Below are 7,131 nucleotides of genomic sequence, written 5' to 3' on the forward strand. Positions count from 1 at the left end.
TTCCCTTGAAACATATTTTGTCTCTCTTAGACAGTTTCTATTGAAACAAATCCCTAAAGATGGCCAACCGTCCTCATCACGTAGGAATTGTGTCATCCACTGACCATATCTCCTCATCACGTAGGAGTTGCGTCAACTTTAGATAACCAAACTTCTTCATCACATAGGAACCATGTTATCATCTCTAAAGATGGCCATCCATCCTCATCACGTAGGAATCGTGTCATCCCCCAACCAGATCTCCTCATCACATAGGAGCCGTGTCACCTTTCGATAACCAGTCGTCCTCATCACATAGGAACCATGTTATCATCCCTAAAGATGGCCTACCATCATCATCACGTAGGAACTATATCATCCACCGACCAAACCTCCTCATCACGTAAGAGCCGTGTCACCCCTAGATAACCAACCATCCTCATCGTGTAGGAACCTTGTTATCACCCTTCCTAAAGATGACCAAGACGTCCTCATCACGTATGAACAATGTCATCCACCGACCAGATCTCCTCATCACGTACAAGCCGTGCCACCCTTAGACGACAGAACTCCTCATCACGTATGAGCGTGTCATCCCCAACAAAAACATATCAAATTTCTAGGACAAAAAAAAAGAGAACCAGACAAAAACTTGTTATCTTTTTCGTTTTTGCCCTATTCTTGTTAACACAAGAATGTGCAAAGAGGGATAGCTGTAGACACCCGTTTTTGTCCGGGTCTTAAAAATTATTATTACTATTTTAACAATTATATTATTACATTTTGTAGGCCCTTAAATGAAGCCCAAACAACAACATCAGTCAGCCCAAACTTGGAGCCTAATCGACCCAACAAGCAATCTGGCTCAAACCCGGATTCTGCCAACTCTGTCGACACCATGCTGTTGCCTCACCTCCATACGCCACCGCCTTGACCTGCCAGTGGCCCATACCCTGCAACATCCATCACTCCACCACCAAAAGACAAAGCCAAGTCAGATTTTATTTTTTTAGCTAGTACTACTGTAAATTGGATATATAACCCAACCGAAAAAAAAATGTAAAGGACCTAATTTTTCAACAATCAAAAAAATGTTTAGAGCAAAATTTTTTCATTTTTTTCCTTTTCGTTCGAAATATATATATATTTTTGCAATAATAGAAAAAGAAAAAAAAAAGAAAAAGGGAAAGGCTACCTTTGGTCGGATATTTTTTGGTGATCGGGGCCCTGTTTTCCAATATCTGAGTAGTGAGAAGCAGCACTTCGATGAGGCGAGCAACATATTTGAAAGCTGAGACGATTAGACGGTGGACGGTGACAGATCGAAGAGAGGAAGATCGAACGGTTTTGACTATAATTATGGAGTTTGGGGGTCTATTTTTGCGAAACTGACCCTAGATCAGAGACGGGGACACCAAGAAGGACTTCTCGATGTAATTTGGTGGCCATCGTCCACCAGAAGCGGCGGTGACGGACAACGGCGGACGAGACGGCGACCGACGAAAGTAAATGATCGGCCACCTGCCGGTTTTCTAGAGAGATAGGAGATCCTCTCTCTAAAAATAATTTAAAAAAATGAAATGAAAATTAATTAAAAAAAGAAAATGTTGATTTTTATAGAAAACTTAAGGGGAAATTGCACTTAAGTCCCCCAAAAACTTAGGGACTGATTTAGTATTTCCTTTTTTACTTCTTAGTACTAACTTTTTGGTTTATTTTCTTCTAGGTCCCTCTACTTCATGCGTATTTTTCATTTTAGTCCCCAAATCCCTATGTTTTTTTATTTTATTTTTAGCACTTTAGTTTTATTACTTTCAATTTAATCATTGATATGTTATATTTCTTGTTTTATTTATTTTTTATTTTGACACTTTACTTTCTGTTATTTTATTTTAGTCACTGAGCTTGTTGGTGGTATATTTATGTTTCGTGCCTGTAATTTTTAATATTTATGTTTCAGTCTTATTTATTTACCCTCTTATTTGTATGGTATTTTTAATCTTGATGGATAGTTTAGAAAACTTGCATGTTGGTCCCTTATTTATGTGCATATTTAAATAATTATCAACACCATCTTTTATAAATCATCATTGTTTTCTAAAATATGTAAATGGGAAAATTTCATTGTGAGGGAAATCTATGAAGACATCTCCCAACTACAAGGGAAGGTATATTTTCAAGGATTTTTCGCACAAATGTTTTTTGTGTGAAAAATGTGAAATAATGTTATTTTGTGAGGGGAATCTATGAAAATGTCTCCTAACTATAAAGGAAGTGCATTTTCAATGATTGTTTAAACAAAATGATGTATTTTCTCGTATAAAAATAATTATAATTTTTCAATTAAATAAATAGCTTTATTCCATTAGTATATTTTGGGCTCTTTAATCTTTTAAACCAACTGCATTTATTGTTTTAATTGTTTTTGAAAATTGACACTTTTTAAATGAAGTCAAATGAATAGAAGGATCATATTTTAAATATATTTTTGAGTTTGTAATTCCCAATATTTAAACAACGTATAATCGTTTAGGTACAAAAAATTTGGGCGTTGTGGGGGTGCTCACTCTTCCCCACACGTAATCAACTCTCAAACTTTTAAAAATGAATTTTTGGTAAAGCGCGTACCATTTTTTTTATTTTTTTGTTTCTGACCTACCTAACTTAAAGATTGATGACGACTTCAAAATTAAATTGTTTTCAAAATTATATTTCATCGCCTTCCCCAAATACCAATTTTTCAAGTCTAACGGATCCCCGGAGACGTTATGACAATAATTCCTCATGTTGATGAGAAAATCATTGATGAAGAATACATTCAAATTCTTGATGATGATGTTATAAGAAGAACGAGTGATGGACTGCTCTCTATTAAATTCTCTGATTGTGTTCAACAACCTGCAAACAAAACCTTCGATCAAACAGTTTTCGTTATACTCCTTGGAAGAAGAATCGGATATGCAATCATCCGCTCTTGCCTTTATGATCTTTGGAAACCTTTTCAACCGTTTCGACTCAAGGATCTCAAAAACAATTATTTCATTGTCTCTTACTGTAATCATTTTGATTACCTCAAATCCCTCTCTAATGGACATTGCACCATCTTTGGACAGTATCTAACCGTTGAGCGATGGTCGTCGGAGTTCACAACACCACAGCCTCATCCCAACATGATTGTTACTTGGATCTGACTTCTAGACCTCGTTGTGCCTCTTTAAAGTGAAATCTCTTTATGGAGAAGGAAAATGCATTGGCCCGTTCTTAAGATTGACTATCACATTGAAAGTGGTTGTCGGGGCTGGTTCACTAGCATGACCATAAGTATTGATCTTTGAAATTCCCTTGTTTCGAAAATCCTTGTTAACGGTTTTGTGCAAAATGTGGAATACGAGTTATTGCCAATGATTTGCTTCAAATGAGGCTGTTACGGACACGTACAAGAATCCTGCACCACTCCTCATGTAGCAAATACGTCCGATAACCCCTTTGAACCTCACTCAAATGATGTTGTTTCCTAGAAAAATGCTAGTGACTCCTTATTTGGCCCTTAGATGGTTGTGGGGTGTTGTCCTCGTCCAAACACTAAACAACCTACTAGTCCTCGTACCGTTGGTGATAATCTCATTGCTTCTGGATCTAGGTTCAACCCTATTGTGGAAGTCCCTGAGGATAGTGATCAACCTAGCAATGCTCCTTCTGCTTCAATGACTCACACTTCTAATGCAAAAAAAATAATGTTATTATATTTTCGCTAGGATCGCCAAAGTCACCAGAGTAGCAAGGGAAAATCTCCAATCTCTACCAAAAAAACTACTAGCAGTGGCCATAAGCGGCAACCGTATCCACCGTCCCAAAAACCAAGTTACACCTCAAGCTTATGCTAGTTCGTGTAGTACTGATGGCCTTCAACGTATCATGATCCTCAACATGTCCAAGCACTCGACTTTGGTTATTTCTTAAAAATCGGATCCTAATGTAATGCCTATAGAGGTTTTAGAAAACTCTCATGCAATAGGTGGGACTCCGAAAGTGCCTCCCATCAAACTAGGTTATGCTCATCCCCTTGAACTTGACCCATCTCTCTCCACATTTCCAACATTGGGGTATTCCACCGACACTGATGTGAAACCAGTACTGCATGCTAACCAGTGATCTGGCCATATTGATGCTATGCTTAAATAGCTTCCTCATCTTTCTCTTTTGGTGTTTTTAATGAATTGTAAAATAATATGTTGAAATGTTCAGGGGTGTAGTCACCCAAAATTTATCACCGTTTTTCATCAGTATATCTGTGAGCACAAGCCATATATTGTTGCGTTTGTGAAATCTAGAATCTTTGGTCACCGAGCTGATACTATTATCAACGCTTTTGGGTTTCCTATCTCTCATCGTATTGAAGCCATCGATTTCTTTAGCGGCATTTGGATTTCCTAGTTTGATATTGTTTCAATTAGCGTTCTCTTTAACCACTTTCAGTTTGTTTATGTTCAAGTCTCTTGCTCTTTTGATAGAAGCTCTTTCTTTGCTACTGTCATACCGTATTCCTTGGGGATCCGTTAGACTTGAAAAATTTAGATTCGGGGAAAACGATGAAATTCAATTTTAAAAACAATTTTATTTTTGAGTTGCCACCAACCTTTAAGTTAGGTAGGTTGGAAACCTTAAACGACAAAAAATGGTCTACATTTTACCAAAGATTCATTTTTAAAAGTTTAGGAGTCGATTACGTGTGAGAAAGAGTTATCACCCCACAACGCCCAAATTTTGGTACCTAAACGATTACATGTTGTTTAAATATTGGGAATTACAAATTTATAAAATATATTTAAATTATGATCCTTCTATTTATTCAAAATTATTTAAATAAGTGTCAATTTAAAAAAACAACTTAAAATAAGGGATAAAATGGGTCAAAAAGATTAAATAGCCCAAAAGATATTTTTATAGAAGAAAAAATATTATAATTATTCTTATAAGTGAAAATGTGTCTTTTTGTACGAACAATCTTTGACAATGCGCTTCCTTTATAGTTATGAGACTTTTTCTTAAATTCCTCTCACAAAAGACGTTATTTCGCAATTTTTTGTAAAGATAAAACAAAATAAAACAAAATAAAAATAAAAAGAGGTGAAAAATAATCAAAATAACAAACGTGGAACAAAGAAAAATTACGAATAAAACATTTATATGGAAAATCCTCGAAAAGATACCTTCCCTTATAATTGGGAAATGTCTTTGTAGATTTCTCTCACAATGAAATTTTCCATTTACATATTTTAGAAAACAAAATGAAATAAAAAATAAAATGGAAGCAATAATACCAATGTGTATATAAATAAGGGATTGAGATAAAAACAAATGAATATTACAAACCAAAATACAATGGACAAAAATAGAGCATTTGATAATTCCAAGGACCAGAATAAAAAACAAAAACTTGAAGGAGTTAAACAGTAATTACAAACAACCCAGAGCCAAGATTGATAATATTAAATAATACAGTCTTTATATTAAAGCCACATTTTCAGGTTTTTAACTCGAATCTTCATTTGGTTTTAAGACGTTATTCAGAATTTAAGTCTTGAACCCCTTTTGTTATTTTTTCTCTATCATGCATTAAAGATTTTAGAAAACCTTTTTGTAAATAAAAGATTAATCATGATGGGCGGGATGAAATTTGAAGATAGTTTTTTCTACTTAGAAATCCATGTATGAAAGAAAGGAATAAATAGGCCCAAATAAATGTTTAAGGGTAATTAAACCAATGATCAATTCATTATGATGCCATCAATCTTGTCTTGTTCGATTTGAATCTACTTGTATGCGTCCTTTATGATCTTCTGGTGAACTAATTCCAGAATAATTGTGCTTGATCAATCTCATGGTTTGAAGCTCGATGTGTTATTTGACTCGAGGAATTCTTTGCATGTGCTTCTTATCTTTTTTTTCTTTGCTTTTTCCTCTTTGCTCTTTGTTTTCTTTTCTTTTCTTTTTCTTTTTGCTTTTTCTTTTGGCTTTGATTTGATCTTTGCTCTCTGCATTTGTTCACCTTTCGGTATCTTATCTGGATTGATAGTCTTAACTCATGCGAGCATATTTCCTTCACCTTGCCCCCAGTGTGGAGGGTGATCCTTGGTTGGGGTTGAATCAGAAGAAAATATAACTCAGTCTCAAATTTGGACACAAGGGATATATATTTTCTCTTTTTGTGAAGGGATAATGAAAGAAAGTCGTTCATCATTTCATATACAGAAGTCCTCGTAGAAGAGGTATCCCTGGGGGGGATAGATTTTCAGGATTAATTTTATTCACATGAAAACAATGTAATTAATGCATGATAAAATTATTTTGAATTAATTTCCCTTCCTTTTTTTTGCTTCTTCCTTCTAGCGTGTCTCAATTGTTCAGGCTCATCTTCAGGAAGTTGATTCGAGATGCTCCATCTTGTGTCTTCTTGTAAGAAGTTCACGTTTAAGTGAACAACTTGTACTCAATGTTTTTAGGTTTTATTGGTAGAAAAATGTCGGTTTTGCGTCTAAGTAGAAGATGTTGTGACGTTATTGGCTCAACGAAAGGTAAGAGTATGACTTTTTGTGTCTCAAAATAGATAAATCCGTATTTCAAAGTCTCAAAGAAATGTAATGTCAAAATTTGGTCATTTGGTAGTGACCATGAATTATTTTGGGTAAAGAATCGAGGGGTTTATTTTTTGGTTTTAGATGGTATAAGAAAGGTCTAATCTTGCCATATGTAAAAAATATATAGTTCTTGAAGAATTAAAAGAATCAGTCATTCTTTTGATATTCAAAGAACTACAAGATTAAAATTTGTTCAATTATTCAACCTTAGAAGGTATCATAAATTCAATCATTAAAAGATTTAAAAAAAAATTAAGCAAGTATTAAAGAAAGAACAAAAACTAGTTCAAACAAAATGATGCTCTTAATGCAAGCGGTAGATGCAATTACTTTTTGATCAACATCATAATTCCCCATCATTCTTCGAATTTCCATGCCCCTGAATCAATCAGATCTTAGACCTTACGCTTTAATGCCCCACAATTCTCAGTGGTGTGCCATGAGCTCCCAATATGGTAGCTGCATTTGGCATTAACATCATGACCTTCAAGATATGGGGCGTCTTTTGGTTCGG

The sequence above is a fragment of the Hibiscus syriacus genome, unplaced genomic scaffold (genome assembly GCF_006381635.1).
Source record: "Hibiscus syriacus cultivar Baekdansim isolate YM2019G1 unplaced genomic scaffold, ASM638163v2 tig00112281_pilon, whole genome shotgun sequence".
NCBI classification, from domain to species: Eukaryota; Viridiplantae; Streptophyta; class Magnoliopsida; order Malvales; family Malvaceae; genus Hibiscus; species Hibiscus syriacus.